Source organism: Eumetopias jubatus, unplaced genomic scaffold (genome assembly GCF_037043125.1).
Source record: "Eumetopias jubatus isolate StellerSeaLion01/CBP00866 unplaced genomic scaffold, mEumJub1_p1.0 scaffold_5, whole genome shotgun sequence".
Taxonomy (NCBI): domain Eukaryota; kingdom Metazoa; phylum Chordata; class Mammalia; order Carnivora; family Otariidae; genus Eumetopias; species Eumetopias jubatus.
In genome coordinates this window covers 55,389,369-55,402,244 of record NW_028274811.1, presented here as the reverse complement: position 1 = coordinate 55,402,244, position 12,876 = coordinate 55,389,369, and positions in this window count along the sequence as shown.

Below are 12,876 nucleotides of genomic sequence, written 5' to 3'. Positions count from 1 at the left end.
GTATTTGAGACTTATATAACATCCTCAGCTAAGAAACTGGGTAGAGGTTTAGAATTCAAAGGGGAAGAAAAGCCACTCACAGGAAGGCAGAGAAAATATTTGGAAAACAAATGTCTTATTATGCAGATAAGTTTCTTAGGTAAAAGGATCTCTGGTAATAGTTGTCTTTCTGGTACAGGCCCCCTTTCCATTGTAAATTTAGGCAGCTGAGGGGGAGGTAAAAAGCTTTTCCTGAATCTGCCCGGTTTTGATTGCCTTTAGCTGAAAATAATCTTTATGCCAAAGAGACATATTTTGTGGTAGCAAATCTGCTCCCTTTTGCCGGCAAAACTTGGAGGAAAAGATGTCTTATATTAGAATAAAGCAGAATTCTACTTTTAAGGCTCAGAAATTGAAAGCCCTTTAGAAGTATATTCCACGAATCTTCTAAACAGTCTAAAGATTTAGGATAAAAGATGTCCTATACTATCATTTCAACTTTTAAACAGAAGGGCAAAATAGCCCTCTCTTACATGTTTAATATAGAAATCTGGGACCCAGTCTTAGAATGTTGAAAAGGCACTACTTACCAAAGCAGTCTGCCTATTGCACTCAGGAAAATGCTTTTTCAAGGGCATACTGCATGGGGAAAATCAACTACTTTGCTTCTTTGACAGCTCTAAACTGACTTGGGAAATATGGCCTTATGGGATATGGTCTTTGGATTTGTTTTCCTTTCAAATATTGTGTCCTTAAAATAACAAATCTAAGCTTTCCAAAGTTCATATTTCTCTAAAATTAAAGAGCTTACACCAGGCCAAGTTTCGAGATCTTTTCTCCAGTGAGGAATAGGAGGAGATACAGGCCAAATTCCAACATGGGACTTTTCCTGCTTTTATGCAAATCACTCAACATGCAAATGATTAAATAATTAAACCATGATGGTGTTTAAATAAGCCATGTCTATTTTCTTCACTGCCCAGGTCAGCTACCATTCTTTCATTGGAGGCAATAGGAAAGGGTTAGGGAAAGTCCCTCTGGAGGGTACGGATTGGACTGGGAAGGGCTGTAATTACTCATTTTCGTTTTAAAATAAATAAAGCAGTGGATGCTATGGAGTGAACACCATCCCCCTGTTCCCAAATGAGGGGACTGGTTTCTTTCTGCCTGGTCACCAGAGCCCCTGTTCTTTACTCCAGCCCGTGTGTCAGTCACCTCAGTTCTCTCTCAGACTCGACTACGTAATTATGAGCTACCACATGTGGCTTCTGAGACACAACTTTAATTATCCAAACTCAGAGCACACAACAGACTATGAATTGACTGAACAAAAGCCTATTAGAAGGTGATCCCCTGTGGTCACATTGCAATTATTATCAAGGGCCATGGCGGCTATGGAATTATCTCTGCAATATCTCACTAACCTTCTATGTTGGAGTCATGTGAGTGATGATTTGTGCCATAATCTCATTTCCTTTAATGGTGTGACAACAAAAATAAAGGGGGGGCGCTGCCTGGCTCTGGCCCGAAACTCAATTCAGAAGGCCACCGCAGATGTGCAAACACAGCACATCCAGCAATTACTGCTGATAGCCTCTATCTTTACATCCACCAAGCCTGGAGCTGGGAACTGAGGGACTTTACCACTCAGAGTTGGCCAGTGAGGCACCCAGCAAGAGCAGCAGAAGGCCCCTGTAAATGCAAATAAACAGGAACCACTCAGCAAAGTGATCCAATGTGTCTTTTTCCAAAGAAGATTTTCATATAAACCTAAAGAATTATTCCACTGCAACAGTAAGTCTTGAAATAAAGAGTATTAATGGGATGCTCATCGGCCTTTTCTTTGCTATAACCAGGAATACTTGGCCCACACGAGATGCTCATTTTCATCCTTCGGACTCCTCGAGTAATACATAATGCAAATCGGCACAGATCTTTTTCACTTCTTAACAATGTGAAGTTGACTATTCAGCTTCTGTTCAGAAACCTCAGGTCAGCTTGACCACATAACTTTTAATGTAACATAAAGAAAAAGCATAATGTTCTAAAACCACCGCTATTTTAATTCCTTATTTAACAAAACTGCTTTAATGTATTTTACTGGCTGGACAGATATTGTGATTTAATCACAGCAAAGATTCCTACGTTACAAACATAAGAAAATCCTGATTTGTCATCAAAGAACCTGAAGACAAGGCATATCATCATACTACCACAAATTCCTTTTTCTTCCCTGTAATTCCAATCTTTCCCTTAGAACCATTATGTTTTTGGAAGATGTGTTAAAACAAACCTATTTCGGGGGCACCTGGGTGGCTCAGTCGTTAAGCGTCTGCCTTCAGCTCAGGTCATGATCCCAGGGTCCTGGGATCAAGCCCTGCATCGGGCTCCCTGCTCAGCGGGAAGCCTGCTTCTCCCTCTCCCACTTCCCCCGCTTGTGTTCCCTCTCTCCCTGTGTGTCTCTCTCTCGCTCTCTGTCAAATAAATAAATAAAATCTTTAAAAAAAAAAATCTATTTTATGGCCCCTGTGCCAAGCCAGCTTTTCCTCATGATTTATCTGTGTTATCATTCCCAAATTAACAAACCCAGGCATTCAAGGATCCATATAATGTAGACTCAGTGTGTGAATCTCAATCTCATTTATTTTCCCTTACTTACCTACCCATGACATGTAAGCTATCTAAACCAAATTCTTCAAATATTCATGATCTCCCACCTGGCTGTGTTTGTTTACTCTAGTCCCTCAAGCTAAAATGTCCTCACTTATTTCCTGTCCCACCCCTGATGATGACAGCCGATCCATCCTCCTGGATAATTTCAATTACTGCTTACTCCTAGTTTATTTTCCCAGGAGGTGCCATGCTTACCTAAACCTCAACAGTGCTCTTTTTAAAATTTTATTTTAAGCAGGCTCACCTCTAATTGTATTTACCTCATTGTAGCATGCACTATAATAATTTATGTGCTTCTCTATGCCTCTTTCCAGTGTGTAATCTCTTCAAGGACAATGATTAGGAATTACTCCGCTAGTAACTCACTTATTCATTCATTCAACCACCTATCCATTTAATAGTTATTTGTCCATTATTGATTCAATAACACTATCAAGCGTCTACTAGATACTGGAGAATGTTTCAGGCATTGAGTATCTAAGGATGAGAGAGATTAAATAAGATACAGTTCTCTGAGTCCCTACCATCAAGGAACCTAGACTCTAATAGAGAGAGAGAGAGAGTATTCCGTGAATCAGTGTTCCCAGAGAAGTGGCCCTCAGAGCATGCCTAGAACAGTGCCAAATGTATGGCATTTGCTCAAGTTGTATTTGTTAAATTGAGTAGACCCAGTTCCCCCGAATTCATTTTAGAATAAGAATAACTTTACCTAAATGTGCTAAGATGTATTATCTATAATGATTCCTAACTATACATCTTTAGAGATATATATCTCCCTTCCAATGATTCAAAAAGTAAAGGACCCAAGGCAAATTCTTCATGCATAAAACTTTCAGAGATGCTTTCTGAAAGCCCATTAGCTAACAGAGACTGATGGGTGGCAAGAAATGAGGTAGGGGAAGCTGTAATCATGAACCTTGAACACTCATGTCCCTCCTCTTCTTTTAGTCTATTAGTACCTGGCAATGCAACACATAAAGTGTTAAGAGAGGTTTGTTCTCCAGAGTGAACACTAACTATTGGTGTAAGGTCGGGGAAATACATTTTGAACTGACTTGAACTGACCTGAATGATAAAAATTCATCCGAGTGTCCATCCTGAGTTGATGTCACCCCTTCGCCTCTTGCGTCCTTCACCCCATCCTTCCTCTCTCCAAGATGTGAGTTATCTTTTGTTTTTAAATTAGGTTCAAAAAGTGCTTTAATATTTGGGTTTTTACACAATTATTTTTGCTGATTTTTTTTAAGTTAATGTAAAATCTGGGGTTTGTAAATAATAATGTACCAAAGTTGATTTCCTAGTTTTGACAAACATACCATGGTTATGTAAGGGGGAAATCTGGTACAGGTACACAGAATTCTTGGTACTATCTTTACAACTTTTCTACAAATCTAAAATTATTCCAAAATCAAAATATATTTGAACAATAAACAAATATAACTCTTCTAAAGTAGTCAATGATAAACAGGAATATCATTTGGAAACAGAAACAAATATGCCTCACCCTTGACCATATCAAACACTATTTATGCTCTTATGCATTCTTTTCTCAAGCTGACATGATGGTGCAAAGCATGGATCCACTCATCCCCATCTATAACCTCTTGAGCTCTTGAACTCTGAATACAATTATAGGTCAACATCTTCTTGACTGGATTGGATGAAGTGGCCCAAGTGACATTTTGCCTTCAGGCTCTAATGGTGACATAGGCTATCCCTGGGGTTCTGACCACAGCTCTGTCATTAACCAGCTAAGATTGTTTTGTTAATCTAATGAATGGTTCCATAGGAAATAACAGAGTAAAGGCTTATTAAAGGTGAAGGCTTCATCCATTAAAATGCCCTTTGTCCTTAATGAAGGTCAGTGGAAGACTGATTATAGGAGGAAATCTTGCTTTATGCTCACCCATATGTCTTGATTAATCATCACGTCAAGCAAGTCATCAGTGGATTTGTGCTTGCCTTTATTCTTTGAAAATTTTGGTAGCAGGGATTACTGAAACAACCTTAGTATGTTCTGCCATCAGAGAACTGTGTATGACATACAGCATTACCCAAATTATTTGATTTTATTTTCTGAGATGCAATATTTTCAGGTATGTATTTTTTTTAATCTCTAATCTCACTAAAACTTTCAGATTTGCAATGTCCAGTACGGTAACCACTAGCCACATGTGGTTACTGAGCACTTAAAACCTAACTAGTATGAATTGAGATGTACTCTAAGTATAAAATGAACAACACTGGATAGCAAAAACCTACATTGCAAAAGCAAATGTAAAATATCTCATTGATAACTTTTATATTGATTATATGTTGAAATGATATTTTTTAAAGCGTTGAGTTAAATATAATGTAAAATTTTATTTTACCTGCTTCTTTTTCCTTTTCTTAATGTAGCCAGTAGAAAATCCGAAATTGTATACGTGGCTCAAATTACATTCCTATCAGATAGTGTTACCTTAAATGTTCTAGAAAAATGTTCAGTGACTGCCTGAGCATATCTTTTCCTTAAGCAGATCTGTCTTGCAGGCAGTGGGGACCTGATGAAAAATGTTATTTTCCTTTACCCTCCTTGATATAATGAACTAATCAATTTAGGTCTAGCTGCTCCACTTTGCTCACAAAAAAAATACAGTTATTATTCTTCATGCCACTAAACCCTTATCAAGGACCAGAGCTCAAGAGCTACTTGCCACATTAGATATACATCTAAGACACCATCTTCATCCTGTAGGCAATCTGTTCCTATCCCTGCTTGATGCTTTCTTCTTCTCTGATGTCTGCTTAGAAGTCTCACCTCCACAGTTAGTTGCCATCTACTTTGACAGCTTCTTCCTAGGTCTTTCCAAATTATCCTTATCTTTTACAAAAGCTTCTCTGCAGCAGCTCCTTGAAGGCAAGGCTTTTATCTTATTAACTGCCCTATCGTGCCTACCTCAGCACTAGGCACATAGTAGTTGCTCCATCGATATATATCAAATGAGTAACAACAAGAATAAAGCATATTGAACACTAATAATATGCCTGATTGTTTTTCTAAGTGCTTTCCCTATAACCTCTCATGAAACCCTCGTAGAAATCCTCTGAGGATGAGATACCACCTCATGCCAGTCAGAATGGCTAAAATAAACAAGTCAGGAAATGAGAGATGTTGGCAGGGATGTGGAGAAAGGGGAACCCTCCTACACTGTTGGTGGGAATGCAAACTGGGGCAGCCACTCTGGAAAACAATATGGAGGTTCCTCAAAAAGTTGAAAATAGAGCTACCAGGGGCGCCTGGGTGGCTCAGTCATTAAGCGTCTGCCTTCGGCTCAGGTCATGATCCCAGGGTTCTGGGATCGAGCCCCGCATCGGGCTCCCTGCTCTGTAGGAAGCCTGCTTCTCCCTCTCCCACTCCCCCTGCTTGTGTTCCCTCTCTTGCTGTGTCTCTGTCAAATAAATAAATAAAATCTTTAAAAAAAAAAAAAGAAAGAAAATAGAGCTACGCTATGACCCAGCAATTGCACTACTAAAGATACAAATGTAGGGATCCGAAGGGGTATGTGCACCCCAATGTTTATAGCAGTAATGTCCACAATAGCCAAACTACGGAAAGAGCCAAGATGTCCATCAACAGATGAATAGATAAAGAAGATGTGGTATATATATATATACAATGGAATATTATGCAACCATCAAAAAAACCCCTGAAATCTTGCCTTTTGCAATGACATGGATGGAACTAGAGGGTATTATGCAAAGCGAAATAAGTCAATCAGAGAAAGACATGTATCATATGACCTCACTGATATGAGGAATTCTTAATCTCAGGAAACAAACTGAGGGTTGCTGGAGTGGTGGGGGGTGGGCGGGATGGGGTGGCTGGGTGATAGACATTGGGGGGGTATGTGCTATGGTGAGTGCTGTGAATTGTGCAAGACTGTTGAATCACAGACCTGTACCTCTGAAACAAATAATACATTATATGTTAAAAAAAAAAAAAAAAGAAGATAGTAGGAAGGGAAAAATGAAGGGGGGGAAATTGGAGGGGGAGACGAACCATGAGAGACTATGGACTCTGAGAAACAAACTGAGGGTCCTAGGGGGGAGGGGTTAGCCTGGTGATGGGTATTAAAGAGGGCATGTATTGAATGGAGCACTGGGTGTTATACGCAAACAATGAATCATGGAACACTACATCAAAAACTAATGATGTAATGTATGGTGATTAACATAATAAAATAAAATTTTTAAAAAGAGGTAATTAACTTTATAAAAAAAAAAAGAAATCCTCTGAGGTAAATGCCAAAATTGCCTACATTTTACAGACAAGGAAACCAAGGTACAGAGGGGCTATACAACAAGCCAGCTGGAACACAGGTGGTAAGTGATGGAGCTAGATTTAAATGAAGGCAACGCTGTTACAATCAGAGAAAGGTGGCATCAAGCAGTTTAAAAACTTACTTGGTAAGGTTGGAGATACCATGCTGTGGAGTCTCCTTCTAACAAGAGCACTGGTCCCTAAAACAAGGCCATGTTCCAGCCTTTCCATCTGCTACTCTGACTGTGAGGAGACAGTCAGATGAACACTAAGTAATTTTAGTTTAGGTAAGAATCTGTCCCATACATCCAGATATGGCTGGCATCTTGTGGTGGAACCCCGTAACATGGCGGCCCCATGCTCTGTGGTGAGAACAGGCAGAGGCCTGCACCCATTCTTGTGTCCAAAGTGCTGGTTGGCCAGGTCAGTCAGGGACCTCAAACCCTCATCAGTTCTCCTAACAGGGGAGCATCATGTCATCAGGGAGCATCAGGGAGCATGACAACTTGGACCTTTCCTTGAAGCTATAGGTTGATGATTCCACAATCTATTTGACACTTTGGAAGAACATTTGGGAAAAGCCAATGAGAACAGATACAGGGCATTGCAGAAACATTCCCCCTTTTTTAATGTTAAAGAATTATAGGGGCGCCTAGGTGGTGCAGCCAGTTAAGCCTCCAACTCTTGGTTTCAGCTCAGGTCGCAGTCTCAGGGTCGTGAGATTGAGCCCAGCGTCCAGCTCAGCGCAGTCTGCTTAAGACTCTCTCTCTCTCTCCCTCTCCTTCTCCCTCTCCCCCTCCCTGCCCTGCTCTCTCTCTCTATAAAATAAATAAATAAATCTTTTTTTTTTTTTAAAGAATTACATGCAAAAGGTGGGTAACAGTAGAGGCTAGAAGATATTGAAGGAATGTCTGATAAGAGGCAGACAAGGAGCATTGAGGTGAAATGGAGAAACATCCGCTGGTGTCACAGGTTACTGTGATTCAAGTTCTGACTCTGATATTAACTAGAGAATATTAACTCTTTTATGGCCTTAAGCAATTCACCTTACCTCAGGGCCTCAGTTTATTTATCATCAAATAAATGAGAAGGTTTGACTCCTAGAGTTCATCAAACAAAACACTGGTATTTTAAAATGGTGTAAACATGCTTCCATCCTGTAAAAAAAAAAAAGGACAAGTACATAAATTGAATTCACCTCTGCCAAACCCCCTCCCTATAAATGTTACAGGGAGGAAGTTAGTGCCAGGGAAACTCATTAGAGGTTTAGACCAAGTAGTGTATACATGTTTATACTTCAACCAACCGTCCTAAGACACTAACACAATGGCTTGTTCAAGCTTCTAAACTGTGGAAATGGTTTCTTGGTTGCTCTTGAGTGATAGTGTGAAACAGTCTCCTAAAATGGCTCTAGACTTCTGAGAGCTAGGCTTGTCATTCACAATCCAAGCTTTTGAAAAATTTTTCCTCTAGTTAGCAATTAAATTTCATACTGTGCATCTTTTATGGGATATTTTCTTTTCATGCTGATCATAGAACACAAAAAGACTTTGTCATTAGATAGGAAATAAAAATGCAAGGTAGTTGTCCCAAATTTTATAAAAATTGCTCACAAGTGGCATTTACACAGCATTTCTTCCTGTCTACATAAACTTTCATTGTATATTTTCTGTAGAGTGTACATTTCTAGGCCTTATGAGAGTGAAGATGAGTTTAGGGAACACATAATAGGAAGCACTGCGTCTGGGATATGCAGTTCTTTTGCAAAGCATTGCTATTTATAGATGTTTGCATCTGTCTAATTTTAGACTTGTCTGTCTAATTTTATATACTAAACCCTTTAGGCAACAACCATGACTAATTATATGTTTTGAGGAGTACTTAGCGCATGGTTGGTGCTCGATAAATGTTAAATAATTGAAAATGTTAACAATAATCATATTTGTAAGCACATTAAGCAAGACTGTTCCTAAATATGTTTTAGTGGAGAGCTCAGTGCATTGTTGGCAGGCAAACAACATGGAATGATAATAACACCAAATGGCCCTCTTGTTTATTTCTAGAAAAAAAGGGAAATTCAGTGACAAACTGATTTCAGGGTCTGCAATAGGCAGAACAGCCCATTAAAATGTCTGTGTCCTGGTCCCTGGAACCTGTGGCAAAGGGAAATTAGGGTTGCTAATCAGCTGGTCTTTATATGGAGAGAGTATCCTGGATATCCAGGTGAGCCCAATAAAATCAAAGCGTTCCTTATAAAGCAGCGGGTAGAGGGTAGTAACAGAAGAATCACAAAGAGAGATGTAAAAATATATTACTGCTGACTTTGAAGATGAAGTGGGGGGGGGTGCATGAGGCAAGGAATGCAGGCAGTTTCTAGAAGCTGAAAAAGACATGGGAGGCTGGTCTTCCCCTAGAGCCTCAAGAAGGAATGCAATTCTGCCAACCCCATGATTTTAGGACACCTGACCTCCAAAACCTATGATAAAAAATGTGTGTTGTTCTGAGTCACAGATTTTGTGATAATTTGTTACAGAAGGAATTCAAAACTAATAAAAGTGTTTTAACACAGACATGTGGGCCAACCACTGGTGATAAGTGGTTCATACATGCTCTGGGTACTACCTAGAATGTTATCCAACATTACCTCAAAAAAATACAAACACAGAAAAAAAGCAGAACACAAGTCTCTGGGTAGACTAAGACGACCATTACATAAAAGCACATATATAGGGCACCTGGGTGGCTCAGATGGTTAAGTGTCTGCCTTCAGCTCAGGTCATGATCCCAGAGTCCTAGGATCGAGCCCCACGTCCGGCTCCTGGCTCAGTGGGGAGCCTGCTTCTCCCTCTCCCTCTGCCTCTCCCCCTGCTCATGCTTTCTCTTTCTCTGTATCTCTGTGTCTCGAATGAATAAATAAAACCTTAAAAAAAAAAGCACATATATAGTATATGGACAACTGAAAACTAGAAGGGAAGGTAGACAATTGTTTTATATAAGGCCAGTAAAACATTTTTTTTTTGAAATTTAATGCTACCCTAATAACTTTAATAATATTTTTAAAAATAATCTCTATGCCCAATGTGGGGCTCAAATTTATGACCCTGGGATCAAGAGTTCCATGTTCCACCAGCTGAGCAATCCAGGTGCCCCTTTAATAATAATTTTTTAAAGAAAGAAAAGAGAATCTCAGCTTTATAAACAAGCATGGATACCAGTGATTTTCAGACAGATACGTATACTTTCCAAGGGCTATGTGGTCACATGTAGTTCTAAGGGATTTTTTTCCCCAGATCCTCAACTTCTGTCTCTATTTTTTTCCTAAAATTAATCTAGTCTGAGAATGAGAATATGCCTATGTTTCCAAAAGTTCTCTGGTCTATATGAAAGAAAGATAACCTCTCATGCATCTCAAATCCAACTCTGGTATCTTGCCACAGTCCTAGGACTCTCCAAGACATCAAACAAAGGGGGCACATCCTCTGAGCACCAGAAACCGATGGGGTTGTCATCTTACCCAACCCCAGGGGCATTCTGGCCCAGGTTTGGGTGTTCTGAACTCCAATCCATGGTGGGCCCGGCTAGTAGAACAATGGCTGCTTTGGTCATTTCTCTTCTTACATCCACTAAGTGTTGCCAAAATACCTCCCTCTTGAGGAAGAGTTCCAAAGAGAGCAGAGAAACATGGATCTCTAAAAACAGTTGTTCCCTTACATATTTAAATAAAAGTTATAATGTTTAGCTATTCTCAAAGTCTTCTCTGGAACATATCACTACTTGGAAAGAAACAGTCAAACAGTCAAACAGTATAGACTTCTAATGTTGATTCTTTCAAGTAGAAATGGAATATTTTCTGGGATTACTGTATTTTTAAAAGACCCATTAGAATAAATCTTTTGGATAAATTTTTATAATGATTTTTTTCAAATTTGGTGTGTATTATTAATAAGATATCTAAAATCTGTTTTATCAAATTATATAATGAGCTATATATCCTATCCCCTGGTCAATTCTCACCTAATTTCATTTAATAAAACATTTAATATTTGCCACCTCCAATTTTCAAAAATTTTATTATATTCTAGCTGCCAAATAATTAGCATTCATAAATATATACATTTCACTTTCAGTAATTACAAGGGGAAAGGTCTAATGAAATTAATATCTAATGAAATTAAGGGACTTTTTATTTTTACATATGATTGTACCTTAATTATCTAAAACCAAACACCAGAGTTTAATACACACACATGCACATAAGGTTACTAAAAAATTACCAATGCCAATTACCAATTACCAAAAAATTTGTCAAACTCCTTGCTTTATATATAGCTTATTATCTCACAACATATCACCTTGCATAATTACAAATTAGAGAAAAGAGCTTATTCATTTACTATTCTGCATTTGCAATATTATAAAAATAACCTAATTCTATTTGTCATCACTTTAGTCCTAACCTGATCTACCTTACAGAATGCACTCCATAATTTATTTCTCTTTGTAGCTTATAATATTTCTCAAAACCTATCAACATATTTATTTCAGTTGTAAATTAAAGTCATGGTTTTCCTATCATGGAGTAACTGTAATTTGACTAATTCATTTGAAAATTAAGCTAGGCTTCTCTACTGAGGGTTTATGGTCATTATTTCTCACAGTTAAATAAGTTAAAATCTTCAGCCTCTGAAAAATATTATTTACAATATATGATAAGAAAAGAAGCATTTAGCACAATACATTTTATTGGAAAAAGTACAGTAAAATTAGTGATATTTTTCAGGTTAGATACAGTGCCTCTAAGTAAAAGAGTAAAAGGTATAATTGATAATAACTTCATAAGTCTTCATATGTTTTTTGTATACTTTCCAGGAATTGAGAAAGTGGATGACTCTAATGCAAAATTATTTTGCAAGTCAAGTGGTTTCTAATTCTTTGATTTGAACAGAAATGAAGAAGTACCTAATGAAGTTGTGAGCTGAAAGATCCTTCAATATAAATTTGGATGGCAGATCATTATCCAATTTTTGGCTCATAAACTCCTAAGTTCAAAGAAATGAGCAACAATGTTATCATAAAACTTTCTAGTTTTATCTACTTATTTGTATGAAGAAAATTTCTCAATGCTTCCATCTACAAAATTAACCATTAGTAACAGAATGGATGCTGAACCCAGTTCATTCGAGCAGTAAGTCACAGAACACGAAAACTATTAAAAAAGAAAGCCACTCCTTTCATTTGACTAAGGCACACATAGTTAAATGTTTCCTCTTGTTTAATTATTTATAAAAATATATGTTTAGGTTGTTTTGATCAATGAGTACTTATTATAATAAGTATAATGATAAATGAATTAGGAAAAAACTTAACTTTTAGATCAGCTCTGTCCAATGGAACATTCTGCGACGAGAGAAGTGTTCTCTATGTGCCCTACTAATATGGGAGCCACTAATTAGGCACTTGTGGCTATTGAGTACCTGTGGCTAACATGATGAGGGAACTGAATTTTTAATTTCATTACGTTTTAATTAATTTAAACTTAAATAGCTTCTAGTGGCTACTGTATTGGATAGTGCGGACTTAAAGTCTATGGATACAGGGAATAAAACAAATTTTCAGTTTTTAGGTATATTTTTCTTATAGAATAGTATGATGGATGGGATAATCAATAAGAGACTTTAATATATTTTTACATAGGAATATATCAACATGTGGACAAAATTCTGTATAGGTAACAGAATGGAAATATAGAATCAAGGGGTTGAGGGGAGATATAAAATTTCCAAACATTAAAAAAGATCTTGCTCATCTACATTTTTTAACAGGACCATGGTGGATATCAAATCCTTGTAGTGCTTAGATTCCTTGGATACATTTAAAAGAAGAATGTAGCAGTTTTATTTTTAAATGTTAATATTTACAAT